Raw genomic sequence first — 27,636 nt, 5'->3', positions numbered from 1 at the left:
GGGAGAAACTAACACTCTCAGCAGTAGTAGCAGTAAATAAAGTCTGGTCTTTTAACCCTTCTTGGTATTAGAATTCAGAAGGAAGGCAATTGGGAACTGTTAGTGTGGGTGAAACATCTTGACTTATAGTCAGTACTGTTAGTGACTGCTAATACTTCACACTTTCAGCATCTGTGTTTATCCTTAATAACAGGACATATATCTGCATCTTTTTTTCACAAATGTCTGTGTAAGGGGAAGGGAAATATTTGCATCAGTTCCTAAGAATGTCCAGAAGCTGGAGGAAAGGAAAAAAATCACACCTAAAACCAGAATAAATTAATAATAATGATAATAATAATCTTTCTCTCTCTATATATATATATTTAAAAGACCAAACAGTGATTTACAATTAAAATTATATGATTTTGCACTTTCGTTTTTTAAGTCTTTTCTCCAAGTCTTCCAGTAGGAGCCTTTACTTGAATCCAAGCCAAACATAAACATTTTCTGATACAGAAAACACATCTCATTTTTGATGTTGACCACCCCAGGCCCATAGCATCCGTTCTGCATCCACAGCCTCTGATGTTCTTCTCAAACACTGTCCATGGATAGATTGGTTAAAACCTGTAAAATGCAAAAAAAATGTAATTGCAATAAATGCAATTTACACTGGAGACAAGATAAAAAACATTCCTAAAAGCAACAAAAACAAGTAAACACGCAAACTCCAGCAGGCTATTTTCATCACGTTAGAATTGTTTCTGTTTTGTCAGCCTTTAATAATTTAATTGAAGAGTGAAACAATATGCAGGCCCAGCAACGCAGAAAAGGATATTTGTTGGAATACCTTAATAAGATGTTTCTTAATGTTTTTTGGGAGGTGTCAGCAGTTCTTTAAACCAAGGAGGGAGTTGCAACAAATGGTTTCTTTTGCTGAGAATTCAAAAGATATTCTTTAAAGTCTGCAAACTGCCAGTGAGCTTCGATATAGCAAGTGTTCTCAAGGTGTATTTATACCGTCTCTATAGTACTCCAAAGGATTTCTGCCAGCACATCCCATTACAATGAGCAATGCTTCCTTTAAATGCAAAAGAAGAAGGTTTAGAACTTGATTAATTAAATAATCTTCTATCGTTTAAATTATATAGAAGACAGACACCGGCTTTCCAATTTCCTACCCTAAACCTCAGGACATTGTTTTGACTACTTTGATACGGGATGAAGTATCAGAACATATATGTTACCTATCTGTTAGATAAAAAGGTCAGGAAAGTGTAATTAAGCACAGATTAAGACTTACACAAGATTCATGAAAAGCAAATAAAAATAAAAGCTGTGCCCTACGTTATGATGGCAGACAGTTCTTGTCACAGTGCACTGACAATGGCTGAGCAGCACCAGGTGAGCTCCAATCTCCCTATTTTTATTTATCGCCCTTGGAGGCTGGCAGTTGTCCATGTGGAACTCTGTTTTATGGGAGATTTATATGTGCCGTGTAAGTAACACATTGGCATCATGAACATCCATCTATCAAAAATGCTGAAGCATCCCCAGTGATGGGAGAAGGACAGTTTTGCTGAATGCAAAGAAGAGAAGGAGAATGTAAACACTCTGAAAAGAGCAAGTAAGAAACATTATAGTCTCAAAATCAATTTATGTCAGGCAGGAAGTGTGACAGGAGGCCCAAGGTGCAGAGCAAGGCCAGCTTCTTAGAATATACCTAAGTGCTACTCTCCTTGGTGTCTGAACTCCACCGGCAAGAATGAACCTGTCTGTGTCAGTCCCTAAGAATTAGCCATTCTCTTCTTTACCCAGTCCTTGGGTATGTTTTTTTCTCTTGTTTTGTTGAGCAAGATCTATATGAAGGAAACTAAAAATATTGGCACATTAGTTTCCCCTTATATTGTCCCCTCTGTCCTGTTTTCCCCTGGGACTGGAAACTCCTATAGTGTGCAATATAGGCTTTGTTCTATTTTCATTTATTTTTTTTCCTACCGTAAGCCTAAGACCTGAGGCTCTACCTCAGGAACGCATATCAGTCCCACAGCAGAAAATAAAATGGAAGGTGTTCTTGCCAAAATCAAACAATAAAAAAAACCCCACAGATGAACAAATCAGGTTAGCTCATCTTTACACATCTAGAAATGCTTTTTATCCTCTTCTGTAAACAAGTATTTTGCCTGGAAGCTTATACCCTCCAAAATTTGTTGCTGGTTCATTCCAGACTTTGTCCTAAGCTCTGAAACCTCACGAACCTTTATCTTGAAATACGCAGCTAAAGACTACTTGTTGTCTCTTCTGAGTTCATACGCAGCTGAAGATGCTTAATGCTACAGAAAACCCAGTGAGTGTGTCACAAGATGGACATCAGAATTAGAGACTCTTATTGAAAGTGTGATTTTATCTTCTGTGTCTCCACTTACCCCTCTTTAAAGTGGGAAGAATATTATTCACCTATCATGCAAATGTTCTGAGGCCTAATTAGTTAATGTGTGTAAATTGCTTTTGAGATGAACAGCGCTAAGTATTATTATTAATATATTAAAACATGGCCAGCAGCCAACCTCTCCTTGTAGCTGCAAGGTAATGACAATGCTGATCAACTACAGGATTTTATTGCTAGTGATCTGAAACAACAAATAGTATCTGTTCATTTTTCCAGGAACAGGTACAAACAAATAAATTTAGTCTGAATGCTAGTAAACAGAGAGGCAAGAGGCAACTAATGATTTAATGATTCTTTTTTTTCTTTTTTTCTTTTTTTCTTTCTTTCTTTTTTTTTTTTGTTTGGTAATTTTTGATGGAAAAAAAAAAACAAAACAAAAAACAACCTTCCTTGTTTAAAATAGTAAATGAGATTTCTTGGTTTTGTTTTTTTCACAGCCAGGAGTTTGGGTATTCCTTATTCTTTACTCTCATTGATAAGCATCATCTGACACTATGACACTGTAAAATTTACTGTGTTGAGCACAATTGTTTCTTGTGTACATTGTTTTAGAAGGTCAAACCTCAGAATCTAAACACTTAAAGAAAATGAAGAAAAAGCTAAATCTCTCAGAGAAGGTTGTGCAAGTTATGAAGGAGATATCATTGTAACCGCATCTTCCTTTTTCTAATTTCTGCTTACTAGGCAATACAGAGAAAGTTTGCTTAATTTGGCAGGCATGGTTTATTAAAGGCTAATCATGGAGACATGAGCTAAGGATGTATTTAAAAAATTTTTTATTTATATATTTTTTTTTAGGAACAGTCCTAAATTTTGGTCTGTTAATCCAGTCTAAATCCAGTTACATTCAACACTATAGTATAAGCCAACAGGATGTACTATGGTTTGATTTCTTTCTATTTATGCAGTTAGTCTTGTAAGTGGTAGCTTCAAAACTGTCACACACTTTATTGCAACGTGGGAACACATGATTCACCAAAATGTTATTTTTTTTAGTAGTGGATTTACTGCATCAATGAAAGTTATATCTTGACTTAGTTTGAGCTTTACTGTTCATAAAGAAGGTGTAATTTCCTTTGATTTGTGCATAGAAAACAATACACAAATATAATGATGAGCAGAATGAAGAACAAGCTCCTAAAAAATAATTTCCAATTATACTAGGGAGAATGATTGTAGAAAATATGGAATGGAATTATTTATGATGAGGAAACAAAGTGGATAACTGAAATGTGAGAAGCCACATGCCATGGAGCCTTTCTGGCCTTGTACCACATGCTCTCTGTCCCAGAAATCTGATTTCTGGTGAGCTATCTCACCATCTTCATGGATTACTAGTGCAACAACACATCATCAGTAGGGTAAAACTAACCTGTCTCACGACAGTCTAAACTCAGCTCACGTTCCCTATTAGTGGGGGAACAATCAAACGCTTGGTGAATTCTTTTTTTTTTTCTTTTTTTTTTTTTCTGTTTGTTATTGTTATTGTTGCTGTTTAGGTTTGGTTCCAAAGCTACAGAATGTATCAACATTTCAAAGTATTTCAGGGCTTCAGGTGCTCACTATGAAAGCTAAAAATTCTGAGTTCTAAAACAAAATATTATCCTTGGCAAATCCTTTGGACATCATGATTTATTCTTTTCTGAAAGAAAACTGCCAAATTAATTTTGGTCCCTCTAGCCCCTGGCTCATCTCCAGTGACAATCAGAAGTGAAAAGAACAAATTGATCAACTAGTGAAACTCCTTCTGAGATTATGAAAAGCTATGATGTTTATAACACATTTCTACCAAAATGCAATACTAAAATAGATTTGACCTTCAATACCCTCTGTAGTCATTAGACTGTTTAGGTTACTGAACCAATATTGTTGTAAACACTTTAGTTTTCATCAGACCCTGTTGTGCATGAGCAGGCTTTGTCTACAAGACCCACTAAATTCATAAGAACCACTGCAGGTTACAGTACATAGCTGGACTCTGATCTTACTATATATACTGTGATGTGTATGTCCTACCTGTCTCTCCACAGGAAGGAAAAGAGGAAATATATGTATATATGCATATATATATATTTATATGCATAGTCATAGAGATGTACAAAAAACATTCAGTCTCTTAGCTGTAATGAGAGTCAGAAATAAAATGTACACTGGAACTTTCTTCACATTGGGAATAATGATTAATATTTTTTAAAATATATTATAAAATCAATATTAAAAAAAATAAAAATTTTAAAAAGTTAAAAAATAGTATCATATTTATATTACTCTAAGTGTGTAATGTGTATCTTTGAAGTGTTACTTTGGTGTTGTGATTGTATTCCACTTAATATTCAGTACAATTAAAATCCTTGAATGAAACAAATATCATGCTGAATTATCTTTGGTCTTAGATGTTTTATTTTGCTGCTTAAAAATAATCATTAGATAATAATTTTTGTTCTGGGGCCTTTGAATAGTCATAGAATAATCCAATTTGGAAGGGATCCATAGGGATCGTCAAGTCCATCTCAGTCTAGAACACACAGTCTAGTCCTTGAAGTAAATATTTCTCCTATAGTTTTGCAAAAGGTAGTGTTGTTCATCAAAGTTCGGTGCCTGAGTTGGACAGGATCCATAAAAGTACTGTTTCCAGTGGAACAGTAATATAACAGAGCAGCTCACATGTTGTACTAAGTCATGAAGTTAAGTGTCTGAGGATCAAAAGAAGCCAGTCTAGTTTTCCTAATTTAAATTAATCCTCATTCCACTGAAGAAAACAGTAGCTATCTTTGGCTACTGTAAAGAGAAACTATAGGATGTGCTAAATGACTTCATTAACACTTAACACTGCTATTTCTTTCCCACAATGTCTGAGTGGTTTTACACTCTCATCAATGACATGGGAAAACACAGATACTAGGTGTTGCACACCCGAGGGGCATTGAATCTACATAGCATTCAGAACTACCCTTACAGCTGAGCTACAGGGTTTCATCAGAGAGAATATTTCCAAACTTCTAATCAAAGCTATGGCATTCTTCCAGTAGTACACAGCAGTGTACCCAATAGGACTGAAGGCAAGTGGGGCTTGATCCTCAACCAGTGTTCCCAGCTGCAAAGGTAGCTTTGGTCTCTATATCCACAAGACATTTATTTAATTTCTGGAAATAATATGAAGTGAAATGAATAACTATTCAAACAAGCAAAAGACCATAGTCATAAGTAAGTGTGCCAGCAATTAAGTTAAAATCAAGTTTATTTCTTTACTCCATTCTGATGTAGCGAGAAATCTTTGTTGCATATCTGTTGGCAGGGCGGGTTGGATTCTGATGCAAAAGTAGTAAAATCAGAAGATATCATGACTTGAGGATAGGACCTTTTCAAAAGTGTATGGGGTCAATCCCATTAAAGTTGAATAACAAAATATATCATTTTCTGGTTGAGTGCTTTCACAGTTGCATTACGACACAAAAGCTGGATAGCACCATAGTTACTGTGATGATATTAAACAAAGATAACCAGAATTGTAACAATATCTATCTTTTTGCATTTCTCTGAGTTATTTATGAGGAATAAAGTATTCTTTTACTTAATCCTGATCATGTCTTTCCACATAATCTTGATCTAGTTGAGAGGTAAATGTATTTGTATATTTCTCTAGAGTACATATAGCTAAAAATAGTAAGTACTTCGACAAATCTTCTGGCACCTAATGAATTTATGCTACAGTGACAGGCATCTAACACCTGAACAAGTAGGCAAAATAAAACAGTTCTTGGAATGTCTGTTGTATTTCAGGTGCCAGGTAAGTAACAATTTTAAGTGAGATTACAGCAGTCTGTAAAATTTCAATAGCCACTATGACCAAGATACTTTAGATAGATGTTTTTCTTAAACTCAATTTAAACTGAATTTACAATTTTTTTGCCATTCTGGTTTATTGAAAAAGTTTATAACATGAATGTGGTCCCATCTTTTAAACAACAAAACTAGTATGACTGCTGCTTCACCACTTGGTTCACAGAAATTCACAAATTATCTAACCAGGAAAGTAAGAGAAAAAATGTAACTGGCTAATGTACTGCAATTGTGTACACTTGAAAAACAGCAAAAAGTAACAAAGAAAGAAACATAGCAATGTTATATGAAAAATTAGTAAAAGTAAAAATGTGAAAGTCTACCTTTAGCTAAATTAAGCTTTAACATGAAGTAGTGGATCTAAAGGGAAACATAGACAGAGATTCACAAATCGTGGGAGACCACTGTCTCAGCAAGTTCCTTTTATTCTAACTAATCACTTTCCTAAAGAGGTGATAAATTGTCCATACAAACAGTAAGGTATTCTTAGTAGACTGGGAAGATCATTTTCTAAAACATACTGATGAAATCATTTGCTTGAATAGACTCAACCACATGGTGCCAGTTTCCATTATAATCCAAGTAAACCAGCCATTCAAAGCAAGAGCATACCTGTGGTGATTTCAGGGCAAAAAAGAATGAAACCTGCCTTGGGGGATTTTCATAATGAAAATAAAAGTTATATATATTTATGCCAAACACAGATTTCATTCCACAATACTGTTCCTTTTGTTTTGTTTTGTTTTGTTGTTGTTTGTATGTTGTTGTTTTGTTTTTTAATTTATTTTAAAAGATCATATTTTATCATGGTTTTAAAGATTAGGTATTTCATACTCATATCTCCAAACTCTCCTTGACACAGAGTAAAACAGAAGTACACCCTCTGAAATTTGAAAACTATGATGAAGCAACATTGTTTCTGCTTTTACGGCAGATTTATCAAAGAAGTAGTGGATAAAAAACCAATAATACTACTGTTCATGCATGTACAAGGGAATTGGTTGTCCTGTATTTATCTGTATTTGTTCAGGTTTGAATCTGGCCAGGATAAACATACTAGCAAAATAATAGGTTACCACTCTCTTGTTTACAAAGAGTACATGTTTTTCATACTGTATCCAAGTGGGAATGAAAGAAAGCTTAATTGAGATAACACTTCAAAAAATGAATATTTCAGATTTATAATTACTATACATCATAGGACCGAGTCAAAACAGATTTTTTATTTACAAAATAGAAACAGATAACAGAAAAGAAAAAAATCTTTGTTTGATTATTAAGGGAAAAAAAAAAAAAATTGTTCTTACCTATTTCCGTCTTCTTTCATGAGTTAAAGAATTTGTGTAAATTAGCTAACAAACTTGACTGCTCTGAAAATTTCTCAGGGCTTATTTTGAAGTACACCTTATAGACATGCATCATCTTCCCGATAGCAACATATTCAGGGAATACTTTTGCAGTTTCTCCAGGCTCCAGACAGAATGGGGGCAGGGCTCTGTAGGGCAGGAGATTTGATGTGTGGCTGCCTATCTGCAAGGGTGCCCGGAGCCTGCGCTTCCCCAAATGGGAGAGTGAAACACTTTGTCTGTGTATGAAGGATGAAATCTCGCTAAAACAGGATGAAAAGGAGTTATTGTTTTTCCGTTTTCCTCACTCAATCCTTGCAACAGCCCACCTTAAGCAATAAAAAACTAATTTCTACATTCAATTTTTCAATATTTTATGCTGGAGTATCATATAATAATACAGGAAAAGACCTCTGTAATTCTTCTGGTCCAACACCTCTCTAAAAGTAAGTAATAGAAATGAGTTTGAGTTTCACCTTATGGTTTGAGTTTTATTACACCTCTAAAATTTAAAAAACTCCCAAACGTTCTTTAAAATGAAGGCTGTCTTATGTAATAGTAACAGAATAAAACATCAGTTAGGAATATCCACAAGCATAAAACCTTCCTGAAACCTCTACAATGAAAATAGACACAAATCTTGTTGGATTTTTTATTATTATTATTTTTTTTTAATTTAGATCATATGCATCCTATTAATTTTTCTGCTGAATACTACTGCTGTACTATATAAATTGAATGTATTTGGAAAACACTAAATAATTAATGACCTTTATTACTAATACAGAATCATGTAACGGCTTGTGTTGGAAGAGACTTTGAAGAATGAGATTCTTCTTTATTGTTTCAGAGGAGTGATTAGGCAGTTGTCATAGAAATTAAAAATGTGATTTACTTCTTACATCTATGTTTTTTGAGGGTCACTGCAGTTTCTATTCTGTTTCAGTGACATTCACTAGTACTAGCACTGCTTCTGCTCTGTTAAGCCCAGATGTTCTCCCCAGCTGCTGCTTTGGTGGCTGATATGTAGACTGTCCCCCCAAGATACCTGTCATTGTTTGTGCTATGATCTACTAACTCTTCAACCTCACTGTCCCTGCTATGCAAGTGAACTCTCTTTGAAGTGTATCACAAAGTCTGCTTTGTAGGTTTGGTGAGAGAACTCATTGCTAGCCATGGACAACTGCAGTTGGGCTTTTTCTCTTCTCCATTCATCATTTTATTGGAGAAATTTCATATCAAAGTTTTTCTTTCAAAGTGATACACTCTGGCATAATTCATTTCTTATCCTGTGGCTTAGTTTTTCACTTACAGCTTCAGATTCCTCTTGTATCTCCCTGAATTTTATATCTTTATCCATTTACAGTATTTAAAGGGAGAGATGTTCTATGATGTGTTATGATATTTATCTTCCTTTGTGCAGACAGCGATAATTCATGACTGGCATAGCCAGAAATGACTTATAAGAGCTTTTTTCACTAGAGAAGAAAAAGGTTGTAAAGTAACTCAGTACATCTTGTGCTTTATGATTACAGCTATATTGTACAATGCACTTTTTATTTTCCCTTACAGTTTACCACGTGTATATCTTTAGTCTACCTGGGCCTTTCAGACAATATCTGTTACTATAAACTCAGTGTAGTCAGATTCCAACCCCGTTTGGGCTTCAAAAGTCACCTTACAATACTCTGTAAGATATGTGGCTAGACTAGGAGATCTTGAGAATGCCAGTTCCCTCCCTATTCCAAAAAGAACAAATGCAATGGAATGCACGTTGCTTATTTTGCTGATTTTTTTCTCTTAATCCCAAAGCCTTTCTGTGAAAAAGGTTGCAGAAATGTGCTTCATGCATTGCAGACAAGGTTCACAATATTTATACTTGGTGAAACAAAGTAATGTTATTCAGGATTTGCTGAATGAATAGGTTAAGATTCTAGTTCAGTAACTGAAGATGTTCTGTGAGCTGAAGTTAATTTTTCTTTTCACTCAGATTATGAATTCTTTAAGATATGACAAGATACTATACAGTACTATATTCCTGCCTTAATAACCCCATCCTTACTTTTCATACATTAAAGGGATGACTTAAACAAAAGATTCAAGATAACCTGTTGATTAAGCACCTATTCCAGATTGTTCTGTACAGTCATCTCTCTGGTCTTGCAATGTTACAAGGCATATAAAATAGTATCACAGTTGCTATGGTAAATGATATTGAAGGACAAAGAGGAGACAATCACATAGGGGTGTCTTAGTGTGAGAGGAGGCAAATAACATTTTTAACTTATACTCTCAAAGAATTCTGGGGCTGCATACATACTGAGTAAGGTCCTTGCCAAAAAGGTTTATACTGTAAGAAATGTTCACTCTTTACCTGAGAGGTGTACTCTAGCACTGTTGTAACTGCACTGCCCTGGGATCAGCACAGTGTGTTGGGAAGAAAGATGAATAGAGCCCTACAACAAACTTTCCTAATCACTGCAAAGATTCATTGCAAGAAGCCTCAGGTAAGCAAGTTAGGACTCAATAGTATAACTGAGCCATGTAGAATGAATAAAATTAGTAGATGTTTTAAACTTCTCCTTTTTTTCCCCCCATACTCATATATATATGTATATTTTGTCCACTGTGATTGTCTGTTTGAAACTCTGTGCTTCTGAGCCATCAAGAGAAGTGATGCTGAGCAAACTTATTGTACTGAAACTGGTATTCACCCATTCATCTTTTACTTTTGCTTTTTCTAGGGTCTGTCATCCTCTTGAAATCAGATGAATTTCTAGTCAATACAAGCTAAAATTTCCATCCACACTATCTTTTGTCTTACAATAATTACTGGATGAAATTATTATCTGTGTATTTAGGACACAATGATCACACTACAACTGCAGATTTCAGTTCCTCAGTTGTAATATATTTAATCTTTAAAGTTTGATCCAATTTAAATCAATGGAGGGACTCTCATTGGCTTTGGAACAGACCCTAAATCAGTTTCTGCTTCAGTTTTTAAGATAAAATGACTTGCATATTTTTCCACAGTGGAAGGTTTTTCTTACTGCATTGTGCAGCAGTCACTGAGACAAATAGCATACAAAGATACTGTCTTTTGAAGACATACAATATGCAGCCCTCTCTCTCCATCCTGAGTATTTTATCTTTGGATTTCCGAACCGCAAAATCAAACCTTTGTGATCTACAGCTAACTATATGGAGATGTGCTTCACAAATGTAAACATAGAAGTAATTACTGCATGCACTATCTACAGCAAGTGACTTAAGTGCTTGCAAGTATTTCTACTCCATCTCAATTCAACCGTGACTGATATATGACAATATTTTTGCTCAGTACTGCCTGTTTTCCCTGCTAGAACTGCTCCTTTCAGATGGTAGGAATTTGCTACAATTAGCCCTTCTACTCTTCAGTTTCATTTTCAACCCATTGCACAATTGAAAACAAAATACAGACATTTTCAAATCATCACTTAGACTACCAGTTCTTGAATTGTCAGGTCATAAAATTGATGCAAACTGACTCAGAAGAAAGGAGCTGAACCTCTAAACCATTGGAGTGAAAAAAACCTCCTTTAAAGAGTCATAGTTCCTGCCAGAGGAGGAAGAGCAGCTGGTATCAGAACTGCAGTCTCTTAGGTTAACACATAACTTGTTTTCAGTCCCTCCATTAGCTGACAGATTTTCCTTGAATTATTTGTATTTGGAAGTTCAGAGAAACTGAAATATTTGGCCTTCTCATTTCCAGCACTCAGACTAGGATACCAGCCCTTTTAAGAGTATTCAGGTCAATGAGAGTAAAAAGGAGAAAAAAAAAAAAAGAATCAGAAATTGGAAAATTTCTCGACACCAATTCTGTGAAGAGGTTGCAAGAAACTCTTACATGTAATTCATGCTTTTGCAAGCAAGTAGAATAAATTATGAATTTATTTCCATTTGATAAGTTGGGCTCTAGAACTTAAATTTCTCTTTAAGTAGGAGTAAAATATTTATGAATATGATCCTGCTTTCATAAATAGTCAGCTTATAGAGTTGCCATTGTTCCCTTAGCTTCATGCCACTGAAGCTTGATTAAGATCCACAAAAAGGAAAGAAATAACAACATGAAACTTTAGAAACTTTCCATCTTCCAGAGGAAAAGCTTCAGCAGGACTAGGGCCTCAGGGTAACAGAGTATACAACGCTAAGCAGATATGCAAATGATTTTGCTGCCTTTGTTGCATTTCTCAGAACATAATTTTCAAAAAGACGAGCACGAAAAGTAAAAGCATGTAAACTAAATATGAATATTCAAAGAGACTAATTGATATGTAGTACAAATATAGGAAGGAGAGAAGGTCAAGAAGATGTTAAATTAAGCTATGTGTCTACCTGCTAGGCAAATGTGTGTAATTCTAAAATAAACACCAGCAGGTCATATCCTCATCTGGGGAGATCTGGCTTAGCTCTCCCTAATTCAGCAGAATTCAGCCAAGTACTTCGTCCCATCCTACCAGTTTTCTCTTGGAAATTTGTGTTCATGTTTTTTATAGTCTGTACTCTGTAAATAATGATTTTTAGAAAAGAAAAAAAAAAAAAAAAAGTGCCTATTTAGAAAATGTCTTCCTGGCAGAGAGATGTCAAATACCACTAAGAGCTTTCTAAAGACCGTTGAATTTTTAAGGAAAGAAAAAAATGGGGGAAGTGAGTAGGGAGGGTTCAGACCTGATTTGAAATCCAGTGCAAATTCTATGTATACTTAAAATCAAAGAAGTATATCAGATATCATTAGGCATTTCACTGTTCCATGTGTAAAAACTGAAATTCAGCACCAAATGTTTTACTACTTTCTCTTGAGGATTTTTGTTTTGTTTTGTTTGATTTCAAACAAATTGCTTAATTCAGATTATCCCTATTTTAAGAATATGTAATTTATTTGAAGGTTTTAGAGAAAAAATATTTTCACAACTGCTTCTCAAATGACATATCCTCTGTCTGTTCTGAGATGTTTTTGAATAACAGTCTTCAGTCTTCCTGAGATGTATTACTCCACACATTGTTGACTGAGAACTGAGTGTAAAGAGGAATTGCAGTGTAGGCTCCTGTAAAACAGCTTTAATATCCCCTAGAGAGGTACCTTTTTATTATTTTTTATAACATGCTAACAGGTAATAAACTGACTTTGCAGTAATAAACCTGGAAACTGAGAAAAAGTGTGTTCTCTTATATGTCATAAAATGTACAAGCCAATAAAACTGCACATTTCCCAAGAATCTGGGAATTGAAACAATATAGAATTGAACAGAAATATTTCAAATAATTACTAATCAAAGCTTGTTCATGCAGAAGACATCTGGTTAGCTTAATACTGGTGTGAATGATTAGCTTCCTTATCCCATTTTGGATACTGATCCGATATTAAGGCAAAGTATATTGGCTTCAAAAGGCTATAAACTTAGCTTCATTTAAATACAAACAGATAACAAGAAACAGTTTATAAAGCATGAAAAGATAAAATGATACAGATATGTCCCAGGATGTACAATGCAGCCATCTATTAGAGTCAATACAGTTTGTAAGTATATAATCTGTCTAGTAAAGTTTCTTTAAAATTGCATATGAAGTAATTTCCTATCAGAAGACAAAGCTTTATTAAAATAGAAAGGTCTTGTAGCACAAAAGGCTGTCAAAGACACTGTCAGTTGAAAATACTTTCTTTGGAGCTTACTCAAATGTAGAATTTAAGCAAGCTGTAGAAAACCAAGAATGTTGTGACAAGCTGTTACCTCTACATTCAACACCATAGGTCCTTATTAATAAGGAAAAGGATGCCTTCCCTTAGCACTGTGTGACTCCTCAGCCTCCACACACACTTTGGGAGTTTCCAGAGACCACACTGCTCTCAGTTTTGTTACTGTTGTTGTTCCTTTTTACTTATTGATCAAAATGTTGTATAACTTCCCTCTCTTTGTAAAGTTTGGCACTCCTTATTTATTTATTTATTTATTTATTTATTTATTTTAAAGTTATTTTATTTTATTTTTTAATTTGAAGTCATCAAAATACTAGAATTCTTACAGGATATACTTACTGTCTTCTTCAGTTCTTAAGAAGAGTACCTTCAAAATTTATTATCTGCCTATTTGTCAGCCTCACTTTCTTGTTAGAGTGGCCAATTCCAAGTACTATGGCAGCAGACTACAGATTTTCAAAGTAGCTATTATTCCCAAGTTTCATGAAAACTGATAAACAAGAAGTGTGGTACTTCACTACCTAGTTTCAGATTGGAGGGAAGTGCCGGAGAATAAACTTTTAGAAGATATATAACAGTGATCAAGAAGAAGATAAATGTACTTATATCTGGGGAAAGAAAGTAAAAATCAATTAGTCTTTTTTATCAACAATGAGAGACAAGCATGATAAGTCTTGTATTGGGGGAGTCTGGGAGTTCATTGTTCTTTCACCCTGGTGCTCTCGGGCTGGTTCGTTTGCTGATCAGCTCCTGCCAGTAATTAATTCAGATCTAAACAGATCTCCCCCTCACCCCCGTTTCCCCACTCCCTTCCACCTCACCCCCAAAATAAATAAATAAATAAACAAATAAAATGTTTTATTCTGGGAAGAATCTCAAAAATGGTCCAAACTATTGCTAAAGTTAAATTTAATTAAGTCATGCACTGACAATGTAAACACAGGAACTTGGCAGAGTATTAGATACTTAAGGTTGTCTAACTGAATGAAGTCTAAATTAGCATAACATAGTCCAGAATGATTTGCAAGTATACGCAAGTCTAACAGTAAGGAGAAAGACAAAAGGTGGACGTGAATAAATAGAATATGACATTGTCTGTACAAGAGTCAACTATAAATAATAATTCCAGTCAAAGAACAAAACAACTACATGACTGAGATTATGTGAGATGACACTAGTTTGCACTTTACTGAGAAAAGTAGTATCACTGCTTGAAGCTTTGTTCCTGTTTTGGGCTCAGTTTAAAAACCTTTTTCTCCATGTGCTTACTGAAAAAACCCAGTTGCAACTTGTAAAATGAGAGTTTGCCACATAGTTTTCATCACTTTTTACAAAAACAATTCATGATCTTCACAAAAATCTGTTTGCTTTTTCTTTGTTCAAATGGCTTCTGTATATAGCTTGCATTGTTTGCATTGTTATGGCAGGATTCTCAGTATTTTTTTCAGCTAGTAGAGTAAACTAAGAACCAGTGAACCATAAATATCATATTGCCTCTCATTACATAAAGATTTTTATGGTTAATTTATCAATTTGGCCAGAACACCATATTCAGATATGTTCACAATGACTCACAACATATGACTACGTTTCTCAAAGCAGTTTCAGAATCAGTTGCAAAAGATCTGTTTGCTTAACTCTTCTTAAGAAAAGGAAACATACGTAAAATATAAAAATCCACTCATGTTTGGTCTTGACTTTGCAGTAGAAAAATCTCTGGAGTTTCCCCTTCCTCTGCATCTTTTAAGTCATTAAGCTAGCTAATGTTCTTGCTAATTAAGCCTGTGATCAGTATATCCATTTACTAGCAAAGTCTAGACCACAGTCAGACTATTAATTCTTTGAAACAATCCAATATTCTTGGAAATAATGTTCTAACTAAGTTGCTAATAGAGAACTATGCATACTCCATAAGTAGATTATTATTAACATGAGCACATAAATCCGACTTTATTAGTCACTTAATACTAATAACATTTGTTGTTCAGTTTATTGAACACAGTAGTACTATAGAAAGGGCCAAACTCATGGTGTTTAGTGGTATGCATCAATTATATTGTTGCGTAAAAGTTTTTTTTCCAATCAGGTTTCAAAAGTTAAATATTCACGTGAAAAAAGGAACAAGAAATAATGGCTTGAAAATGATTTCATTCTAAATGCACTTGTTTTCAGGTATAAGAATATTTACCCACAGCGCTGAACATACCAATGCAGAGTCAAGTGGTTTCCAGCTTGAGATTATTTTGTAATATACCTCGAAGCAAGATATAAGGCATCCAGCAGGTAAGGTGCTACGTTTTTTTCCTGTTATGACTTAGATAGACTGAGCTATAAAAAGAAAAATACCTGTTTTGTCTCCTCTGTAGCTATTTGAGAACTATAGTTAGGGTACAGGAACAGCAGCTGCATTGTCCTCCTCTTTTGACTTTGGAAGTAAAGCAAGTAAAAGCTTGTATTTCTCTGAATTTTGAGACTTCAGCTCACAGTACTTATTTTTTCATTCTGTTCCAGTAAAACATATTTTAGTGCCAGCCCAAAGCAATGGATGAAAATGAAACAGAAAAAGTGAGTTGCAAATGAAATAATAATCTTCAGGTTTTATTTACTCTGTTGATGTTTTCTGTTCAGCCAAGGAATACAAAGTTCTTTCAAAAGTAAGAGATGAAAAGTTCACTTATTGATCTAAAGATTAAAGAGAAAACTATTAATATTTGATGTTCTGCAATAAAGAACCACAGGAGCTGGCCATATTGCATAGTAAATCTCCATATCACTTAGCTTATTTGTTTCTGTAGTACAAGAATCAAAAACTTTCCAGGTACAAAAGAGATACTACCCATTAAAAAGTAGCTACATCTTCTTGGGCATGTACAAGACAAAACAATGTTTTCTTGATTTCCCACCATCAGTAGAACTTAGTAGTTGATATCAAAAATTTTCTAGCAGCATTTCTCACTGCTCACCCATGTTCACCTCCAGTGACCAGGGTGGATAAGCGCATCCAAAAATACAAAGCAACTCTCCTTGCATATTGCCCTGCTGCTCAGGGCAAGGTCAAGCAGTCATGCCCACAGTCAGTCCAAAAACTTGGATTTGTACTATACTTTGCTCTGCCACAAATACAAGGCAAGTAATATCCAACATTATTTCACTAAGTGATATATGTCTTCCAATTAGAATATATACGGGAAATCCTCTATTATGTGGGATGTCTGGTTGTCCCAGTAACAGCATGGAAGGCCTGTGCCTGGAAAAGCCAACTTCTTGGTAATAGAACTGTTTAAAGATATGTAGTAACTGCAGCTGGCACAGTAGCTGTGCAGAACATGACTGCTTTTCTAGTGAATTCCGAAATGTCTTCTACAACATATGTTTTTTCCCACAGCTTCAGTGCAGGATGCTGCAGGAGAACTGTTCTAAAGCAGTAGTAAAGCCTTCAAAGGCACATGGATCATTGTCAGCTTCAAACCTTTACACTGTCATTATTTCGAGCTTCTTTTTGACCTTGCTTCCCTTAAGAGAAAAATAAATACACATTTGTGTGCTTGGATATGAGTCTGTGTATAAATAGTTTATAAAAATCCAAGCAGACCATTCCCTTGCATTCAGATTTCTCCCAGTGGAGAGGATGAGAGCATGGTAAATATTAGTTCTGTTGCTTATTCTTTTCTGGAAGGCACTCAGATTTTACTCTGATTAGTACAAGAGAAGCAATATAAAACAGAAAAGAGGCCTTTGAAAGAAGTCACACTCTTCCATCCTTCTACCTAAATCCAAAGCGCAATCCTATTTGGAATTTTTAAGTGAGATCTAAATACTCTGGCATAGGGTAGTTTGTGCCATGTAGTAAGGCTAAAGCCAGATAGGACAGGATGACAAACACAGTAGTTCCCTGTTGATTAATGGAGACAACTATAATATATCCCTTTTTAATTGCCCAGTGTTGCCACTCTCATCTGCAACATCTCTCCTCCTTTTGCTCCCCAGTGCTGGTGTCTCTCTGAATGAAGACAGAATGGGTTCCCACCACTGCATTGGCAGACACTTGGTACCATAATATATAGAAATAACTGTTTTCTGCATGGAGTTGGATTACCTTAGTAGAAAAGCTCCAGAACCTGTAATAGTTGGAAAATGAAGCTCATAGGAAGGGGAAAGGCAGAGGTGAAAGAGAGCAGAAGCATTAATGCTCATGTCATCACTCCTGAACAGAAAGATCCTTCTTTTATCTAGGAACCCGCCAGGTAGTTCTGGAAGCTGTATTTTTTCCTAGGGAATGAGATAGGGGTATATCTGGTACCCACAAAAGGCAGAGTTTGGTCACACTGCATGTGCAGGAAGAGTTAAACCTGGTCTGGGAAAATGTAGATGAGAAGTTTCTTTACTTGGGGGTCCTGTGACAAAGTACTCTCCTGAGAGACCCTGGGTAGGTTACTGCTACTGTAAACAGAGTAAATGGTGGGGAGTGGCTGTAGATGTGAACAGCATGCTGGCATGCAGGAAAAAACACAGGCTGAGGGTAGTACTCTTAACTAACGTTGCTGTAGTTTTCCTGCAAAAGCAATGCACATCTTGTTCAAATGCATGGGATTACTCTTCAGAATAACAGGTACTTTTGGCTCCAGTTCATAACAAGAATATTAAGAAAACATAAACAACTGTTTAAACATATTCCATGGGCAATAATTCTGTGTTTGCAAGTACCAAAATGGCATTGGCAAAGGGGAAATCTTAATACAATGAAAGGAATGAACTTCAATTTGGGAAAGTATATATGCATGTATGCATGTTAATAATGAACAAAGTATTGACAAATATCCCATGAGAGTGTGTTTTGTTTCTTAACCATGTATATTATATATGTCAGTAACAATATTTAATCTCTGCTCAGATAGGGGACATTTCCCTTTGGGAAATGATCTATTTTCTGTTATTGATGGCAGTGTCTTTCCATTTTTGCTCAACAGAGACATATATAGACTGCAACATGTGAGTGGCATGTAGTGTATATGCCTAAAGCTTCACCTGCCTGTACCCAGTTTACACAGCTACTGCAGGCAAGATGATGCTTCTCTTAGTTTCAGCCCACTAGTCAGGATTTTAAGCTTGAGCCTTTTAGATGCTAGGTGACCTTTATTTCCATCAGGGTCAGCCACTTTGCAGGAAGAGATGGGAGATTTCTGTCTTGTTTCAGGCACAGAATAGCCAGGCTGATCAAGCCCTTAGTTTATCAAGCATGAAAATATTCTTTTAAAAAATTGCCTGCACATAATCCTTCACCTCCCTGTAGGCAAGGCCACTTAGTTTATATGATCTGAAGAGTTCAGAGCCCTGCGGCAGTGCGGCAGGATCAGCCATCCTGGCTGCCTGAGATTTCCTTCCCTCATAGGGAGATGTCACCCTCAGCTTTGCAAGGGCTTTGATGGGCCACGATAGAGGTGGAATGCAGCTGTGAGGGATGCACTTTGAAAATGAACCTAGTCCTGCAGACTAGGCTAAATGCAAAAAACCAACCAACCAAACAAACAACAACAACAAAAAAAAAACCAAAAACCAAAAACAAAACAAAACTAAACAAAACAAAAAACACAAGAAAAACAAAAGTGGATATTGTAAGATATTAATGGTCACAGCAGCATCATTTGCAGTTAGACCATATCATTTTCATTTTCAATTAGCTATGTGGTATCCCTCATCCTGCTGAGAGAGAAAGAGCAAATGTGAGAGTTGCAGGGAGACAAAGCATGCAAGAGAGCTCTAAGTGCTTGGCCTTGAGGGATTCGTAATTCGGTCTTCCTCTTAGGTCATTACCTGTGTCAGGCATTAGGCTCACAACAGACAAAGGAGATTGCTTACAAACATTAACATGGATCCTGTTTCATAACTGTCCTGGCCTCATAAAATGGAGTCCTAGGCATATCTTTTGAAAATTCAGTAAGATGCTCATTAGTATTCTCATTAGCTTGCCCTAAATAGCTGCAGTTGTTTCCCACTTTCAGTGTTACTGAAACAGCCGCTGGAAATATTCAAATCATGATGGTGACCTTGTTAAAAAGGAACATCACCCCTACCAGGACTGTAATCTGCAAGAAAGAATAGCTTCATGTAGTGATAGCAAGAATTAGCTCCTTTTTTTTTTTTTTTTTTTTTTTTTTCTGGCCTTTGTTCTTTAATGTTTTCCATTGGACGGTTTTGGGTGTGCCTTCAACTTACTGTGCAAAATATCAAGATGAGATATATAAAAAGCTAATTAAACCTCTGTAAGCCTTAAGTGAAATGTAGCAAGTGCTCATTCTGGACCTTTGAAAAGGTATATATTTGTCAGTACAAACAAGATTGGCCCACATCTTACTTTCATACTCTACAGAACCTTACTCTTCACTGAAATTCTTCAATGACATTCCACTTACTGTGCTGGCCAAGGAATTGTCCTAAGCAGTTATTTCAGATGTCTCTTAATCTTAAATCTTACAGAGCTGTGAATTAGAGACATACAGTAGATGGGGTTGGGGAATTCTGAATAATGAATTTGAGTAATAAAAGCTATTAATGATATATAAATTCAACTCAAACATTTCAAAATATCAGTTTTCTTACACTGTCATAAAGAAGCCCAGAAGGAACATTAATTTCACTTTTTTTAAATTGGAATTATTTTAATTTCTCTCATGGGAAAAAAAAATAAGAAAAAAGTTATTTATTTGTTTCAGTGCAGGCTTTAATCAAATGATGTTGTCAAACAGATCTAATTTAGATGGGGGAAGACCAAGGGGTAAAGACCTGAACACTGAAAAATGAATCCTGAATAAATAATAGATTAGAAAATAGAATAGAACTGCAAACTCAGTATAACTGATCTCAGCACAAAACTTCTGCTTGCAGCACAGAAATATAGTTTCACCTCTCTGCTGTTTCTTAATATGTCATTCATCATTTCATTGCTGTGAATGGTCTATACCCCTTGTGGGAGTGAATTAGGTATAAAATTCTGCTCCAGTTGAGCCATGCTGGTGGTCCTTGAGGCAACGCATGGTGTACTAATGCTTATATAAACTCTGTGCTGGGAACTGAGATTGTGGTTTCTTTTTATAATTACAATTTCACACATTGCAATGATTTAATATCATCCTGGTCAAAAATCAAAACCAAAACAAATTGAGACATTTTGTTGGATTCCATCTTACTCTTTCATATAAATTTGAAACGTTACTTCAGATATTTTTTCTGTATTTTTATCATTTTTTTAAACAATCAAATCATTAATTTTAAACAATCAATCTAGCTTTAATTTTATTTTAATGAAAATGCATTTTTAACAGGCATTTCATTTTCATCTAAGACAGACAATGAAAACAATTTTTTTAAAGAAAACATTTTTTTATTATGGTCAAATAATGTATTATCATGTAAGATGTGTGAATCATTTCATGAAATTTGGTAAAGTCACAGATTCTTCAAAGCCTTTCATCAGCAGAAGTATACCTACTGCATATAACAATAGAGCTTTATTCAGGATATCTTTTATCTTCATTCCTTTTACAAGTTTTTGTTCTACTAATATGTTTTTAAGGAGAATGTTTGAGTGCAGCTGCAATGAGGAAAAGAATTACTGCATGTAGGTCCACAAATTTGAATGGTAAAATAAAAGTTGTTACATACACACATGCATACAGATAAAGCTTGAATTTCATTGATATCATGCTAAATAATTGTGACTTTATGGATATCGTAATGTGCAAACACTGTTTCAAAGAGCTTCAGAGATGAACAGACAAAATTAAATTTTGGGAAAGATGGGTACTCGTGTACAAGGGCTTTTCTACTTTGATATGCTGGCCCACAATATCAGAAGCAGACATTGGTAGCAAGGCAGTAGAGTCTGAATCTTCCCACTAATACTCCATTACATTTTGTTGCCATGTGACACATGGTAGCAGAGGGGCAGTCTGACATAGCAGCATCTGATATGGAAGTGTGCATGAAACAAAGGTGTGAAACTGAATTCCTATATGCAAGAAGAAGTGGCAAATTAGAAATTTATCAACGTCAAAAAGTTGCTGTGAGCACGCTTAGTTGGTGGGTGGTGCAGGTGAACCATGGAAACAGTAATTGTGGGTAATCTTTGCTGGTGCAGATTTTTAGAAGAATAGCATGCAAGATCTTGTTCATCACTGGAGAAAGTGCATAGGTAATGATGAAGACTGTTAAAAAACAGTGTTTTGTAGCTGAACTTTTTCTCTATCAAACAGTGTTATTGTATTCTTTGTACCTGTTGTTTTTGTGGAATAGGAGGCATTACTTTTGGAGCAACCTACATGCATATAGACACAAAGACTTATCTGCATGATAATAGATATATACCAATACCTAACTGATGCCAACTTGTTACTTGAGATATTTCTTCGAGTACAAATAGTCCTTATCATTTTATTTAAAGATACAGAAAACATAATTTGAACTGAAAAGAAGATGAAATGAAAGATATCCTGGTTACTTAGATGTATTTTGTACATTCATGTGTACACAAATATTTAGGTAAACAACTATCTAAACATCTGTGTTGTGACTGAAGGACTATACTGGACTTTGATTTCCCTTTCTGCTTATGCCACTGGCTTACACAGTTCGGTTTTTCTTTGTCATATCCTCAGTGATAAATAATAGATGAGACACTCCCCTTACCAAGAAATCTTACAAAGTGTTTTGAACGGATAAGCACTTGTAATCTTAGGTTTTATCCAGTTTTGAAATAGCAAGTGAAAGATCTTTATTTACCCTTCTGCACTGACTTCAGTGGTTGCTGCTGTCCAATCAAGGCATGAACACAAGAACTATTTTCCATGGGCATATCACATCACACACTGTCTAACCAAACTCTCAGATATTCTACATCAACTGCATCATATTGTTCTTTCTTTGTTTCACTGGGCAAAGACAGCTCCTTTGTCTTTAACTTCCACATTCATGCTGATCCCATGCATACACAAAACATACTTCAAAGTCGAGAAATGACAAACTAACATTATTCATTCAAGGTTAAGTATGCTCACCATTGCTAACACATCATGTATAAACCTAAATAATATGACCGCATACTATCTTTAGCTCCTGTAAGCAGAAATCTTGAATAGAATATTAAGATTAAAGTTTTGTGGGTTTTTTATTAATATTATTCTTTTCCTGCCTTTCTCCCTTCCCCCTACCTGAAGAGTATCTGATTGCTTCCAGAGTGAATACATTAAAATTAAACAGTAACAGTCAATTATCCAATCAAGTAACTCCTGCCACAATTCACAAATTCTTCTAAGGCAGATAATCATTTAGCAACAGAAAATGCTTTAACATCTTGAATTATTAACACATATGACCTTGTACTTTCTACAAGTTGTTTTCTCATGTCTATCAGAACCATTTTGCAGTGTATAGAGCATAAAAAACTCTACCTGTAGTTACACTTGTCTTAGAAATATTGTCTTAGAAATATTGTCTTAGAAATATATTTTGCAAGAGGGACCTCAAAAGGAAAAAAAAAAAACAAAAACAAAAAAAACAGCTGATAAAAAAACAGAAGATTCAATCTCTCAGTTTTCTAATTAATTAAAGACTGCTGGTATGAAAACATCCCAAGTGAAAAATTTTTGCAGTGTGTGAGGTATCGTCAGTTAATATGTAGAACCCACAGCTGTAGCCATTAATTACCCTGTTGTTCTTTTCCCCTTCAAAGGGATGATGCTTCAGCTAGCATAAATCAGCTGATATGCAACATATACTTTTCTTCTGGTGGAGGAAGCAATCTGAGTGTCTTTGGTACTGTAGTGCCCTCACTACTTACTCGCATTAGATGCTGTACAGTGCTCAATGGATACATCCTTGTAAATTAGCATAACTTCTACTTTGGTTTCACACAATGTGCAGTTATCATTCCCATGTAAGTTATGGCAACTAGAGGAAACGCTCCAAAGAAAGTTAAAAAAAAAAAAAAAAAAATCTATCTTTTGTCATATATATATATATTTTTTTTTGCAATTCATCACAAACTTTTCAAGTTCTTCCAGAAGTCTTTGCCATACAATTTAATGTCACAGTACCTACATTCTTTCCTCTGCAGCTATCCTAAATGCTTGTGATACTCTCCCTGTGATATCTTAATGTATTTAAAATTATGATCCTTCTGGTCCCCTGCTATTCTCCTTATATTATTTCATTATTTTCCTCTTTTTAAATATATATATATATATGTGTGTGTATATATATGTATATATATATATACACATACATACATATATATATATATACTATTTTACATAGTTTTAGAATCTTGATAACTAAGTCATGTACAATGGATCTTTTTGTCCTGCTGATCTGAGCTCCAGGTTAGGCATATCTGTAGGTAGTGCCTGGAAACTCAGGAGACATCCCAGATGACATGCAGGTGTCTAATCAACCTGGGCTATGGACAGCACTGCTGAAACCTCTCCTTTGCACCAGTGGATTTGGTACTGTTGTCTTGGTTTAGAACTTCTTTTTTTTTTTCTTTTTTTAAATCTGACTTTCTTCCTGGGTTATTTTCACAACCCTCAACCTGCAGCTTTGCTCTCACTATTATCTGAGCCATTATTCAGAGCCATTTGGTAAAGTCTAAGTGAGATGCAGCAATTAAAGACTATAGTCTTTAATTATCAATTTTTAATTTTAAATATCAAGTTTAGATTTGTCCTGAAGTGCATTTTAGGGGGAAATTAAGAATTCCATATAGAGAAATGTAAGAAATCTCTATGTTTAGTTTCTCATGGCATGGAAGAAAAAGCAGCAAAACAAACCCTGGGAGCACAACTTTCTGAAAGTATACCAAGGATGCTTTACCACAAGGATAAAGTCAGGTTTCCTTTTTGCCTTATCTCCTGACTACCTGATTCTTGTGTTCCGGGCTGCACAATGACATAAACCCACAACATGGATGGTGCCCATTCATTTAACTCCTAAACGAGTCAGATGGTGAAGCTGTATTTTGTGGGCAAGCATTCTTACTGCTTTCATGATTTAAACCCTTCTGTCTGTGGAGTTTTAATAGAAGTGGTATCTAATCCCTGCCATGACTCTGGACCCCAGTGTCTGAAAGACAGACAGCTGCAACTCTCAGATAAGCATTAAGTCCAAGTAGGAAATGTTTTCTGAAATACACTGTTTCTCCATGACTTCCAGCAGACTGGTTGAAATGTCCTACTATGTCAGTAGCTGAGAATTCTGTGGAATAACTTCATATACCTGCAGAGAGTATATAAAGAATGCCTGGCATCTAAGTCAGCTTTATGTTTTTTGCTGTATTAGCCTGATCTTTACAGTACCCAAGCACTTTCTGGTAGCCTACGTCACTTAAAGTCTGTTTCTAATAAATGCTCCACTTAGAAATATTGTCCATGTGGAATAAATGACAAATAATAGTATGCAGAGGCTAAGACCAATACATTATAACCCAGAGACTGCTTTAGGTTCAAAATACTGTTTCTAAAATTTTAATACCCTTGGGATTGGATGCTTGTCTTGAATAAAGAAATCCTAATGTAAAGTCTTCAGAGTATTGTATGTACCATGGAAATAACATAAGAAAGGAACTTGTAAAAATTGTCAAAGTTTGAATGTTGTGGACTCTTGATTAGTAGCTCACTGAAAGAACAAACCACCCAGTTCTGGAAAGCCAAAGATGAATAAAAATATTATTCCTGTAGAAAAGGAGACCATTTTCAGGTGTTTAAATGTAAATTTAGAGAGATTTCAACATTATTGTTGAATAGATAATGCATACGTGAGTTAAGAATAAGCTGATAACACAAACAAGTTGATATTAAGGTACATTAAATTAAACATTTGAAATTCACTGTTGAAGTGCATTTTACTTCAACAACTTATAAATAGGTCTGTTACTTACCAAAGTCACCTTTGTTGGGTCTTACAGCTTGCCTTTTTCCCCCACTCTACTGTGAAACAGACTTTCAGGTCTCCCAGTTACCTATTAAGTATAGAAGTAAGGTACAGTATTATGTATAGAAGTAAGGTACAGTATTATGTATAAATTTGCTATGAAAAACAAAAGTAATACAATGAAATTCCTAGAAAAACAGCTAAGGATGGTTGTGTTACAGTAATTTATTTTCTTATAAATTCATTTTAAACATGAACTTAACCAGCATACTCATATGAACTTACTTATGGAACCTATCATGGGAACATAGGGCATTTAGCCATTTTCTTATATAAGGAAAGGAAAAGATAGAGATGCACAATTAACCCTCTCTCTGCTAATGTTCAGGAGAAACTACAGAGAAAAGACTGCAGTTGTAGGCAGCCTATTAAATTAGGTAGAACAAAGCTGGGTATGAAATAGCTTACTTCCAAAAATACCAGAGAAAATCAAAATAGTGCCTTTCTCCTCTCATGCTTGAGTGCTGTACATGTTGTTTACAGACATAAAGCTCAGTTTCATGAGTTTAATTGTAACCTCACAGTTAAATATATGTCTTAAGAGGATTCTGAGTGCATTTATACATTAAGCTTTTCCTTTAAGTTTCTCCCTTTGGGGACACACAACATAATTTCTCTTGCTGTGTGCTGAAGTTCCACATTAGTTACTCTGGCTTTTCCTTGATTTATAGAACTTCATACAAACCTTAAAACCTTTTCCAAAGCTAAACATTGTGGGTGGAATTTCTCAGAAGTCCTGAATAATCTAAAAGCCCAAATCCCATTCACTTTCAATAAAACCTGAGTGGTTGAGGGCCAGGCTTTTAAAACACTCAGTTACTTAAAGGTGAGAACAGTTGTCTAATGGGATTTACTGAAGTGCCATGGTTAGTCTGAAGCTGTTCTGCTTTATTTATATTGTTTGTTTTATAACTTCCTGCTTAAAATGTGTATTTTTTTTCCCGTTTTCTTTTTCTTCTTCTTCTTCTTTTTTTTTTTTATTTTTATTTTTTTAAAATTTATTTTTTTATTTTTCTTTTTTCCTTTTTTGTTCTGATAGATTTTTCTTCTTCTGGTAAAAAGGGGCGATTTCTTCCTGTGAAATTCAATCTTTTGCATTCACTATCCATTTTCTGTACAAGAGTTAACTTCTGCAATCCTGTTGCTTTTTTATAGTTCCCTGCTGACTGCAGGGAGACCCAAACTCCCAAAGGAAATTAGTCACCACCACACTGAGGTAAGGGAAGTATGATTGCACCACAGAGGAGGTCCTTCAGTGACTAATGGAGATTCCTGTGAACCACTGTTATGCAAAAAAAAAAACCCTCCACATATAGCGCAAGTACAGTGCCCAACTTCTTTCATGGCCATTAAATGCTGGGGGCAAAATTCTAATCTCACTCTTAACTGTGTAAACCTAAGTAAATTAGCTGACTCTAATCTAGATTTATACTAACAGGGTCTGATCGAACTCCCATTTGGATAATTTCCACTGATTTTAATCAGAGTTGGACCAGATCTGGAGTCATTTCTATTGCAATAATCTGATTACTTTCTGTCAGGATACCTTCTCATGTGTGTAAACATCGTTACTGAATGTTCATTGATTAAAATTAAATGAATTGCCAAGCTGATCATTTTTACAGACTTTTCTCCTACACTAGCATGATGTTGATGGTTTCTTTATGACAAAGAATACTTTTTCATTTCTTTCTGTATTAATTTTCTGATAAAACTTCTAAAGTTTGAAATTAAGCAGAGACCGTCAAAGTTAAAGTCTCCACACAAAAAATAAAATAAAATAAATCAGTAAATATATGTTTTAATATCTTAATTGAAAATCAAATTCATAGGCATTTCCAGTGATAAAATATTAACTTTGAGTGATTTTTAGATTACCAACGGGGACATGAGTATTGGATTGGAAAGAGCCATGGAAGTTTCCAATTCTCTCAAGTAGAGAGAAATAACTGTAATAAATGTCTAATTTAGAAGGATTCTTCTCAGAAATGTCTACATAATGCAGCACCAATATAACAGTATGTAAGAAACATTAACCTTGAAATTAAAAGACTAAAACCCACAAATATAATTCGCCACAGAAGAAAATGACTCAGGATTAGAAGCCTTACCAGTATTCTTTATTAAATAAAAATTCCAGGTGATGCTAAGAGAGGAGCCAAATCCCTGTTGCTAAGGACACCAAAAAAAGAAAAACTATCCTCACCTATCTGATTTCAGAAAGACATTCCTTTCTTCCATCCAAAGAGGTGATTGTTCTAATGCCATGATGTGAGATTTAATACCAGTAAAAACATCAAGCC

At 35.0% G+C, this 27,636-nt stretch overlaps 1 long non-coding RNA gene across 2 annotated transcripts; it reads right to left on the bottom strand.

Annotated features, from left to right (window-relative positions):
• Positions 1 to 350: 350 nt before the first annotated feature.
• Positions 351 to 27,636, bottom strand: LOC107308880. 2 transcript variants are annotated; one of them, XR_001552970.1, is made up of 3 exons: positions 27,540 to 27,636; positions 25,281 to 25,361; positions 351 to 609 (listed from the first exon to the last, which is right to left on the bottom strand). It is a non-coding gene; the product is annotated as an uncharacterized LOC107308880 (long non-coding RNA). The 2 variants fall into 2 exon arrangements; XR_001552971.1 differs by lacking the exon at positions 27,540 to 27,636 and adding an exon at positions 26,019 to 26,296.

This window comes from Coturnix japonica, chromosome 2, assembly GCF_001577835.2.
Source record: "Coturnix japonica isolate 7356 chromosome 2, Coturnix japonica 2.1, whole genome shotgun sequence".
In the NCBI taxonomy this organism is placed as follows: domain Eukaryota; kingdom Metazoa; phylum Chordata; class Aves; order Galliformes; family Phasianidae; genus Coturnix; species Coturnix japonica.
Note: the sequence above shows the minus strand (reverse complement) of the source record. Positions and strands in the feature narration are given on the sequence as shown.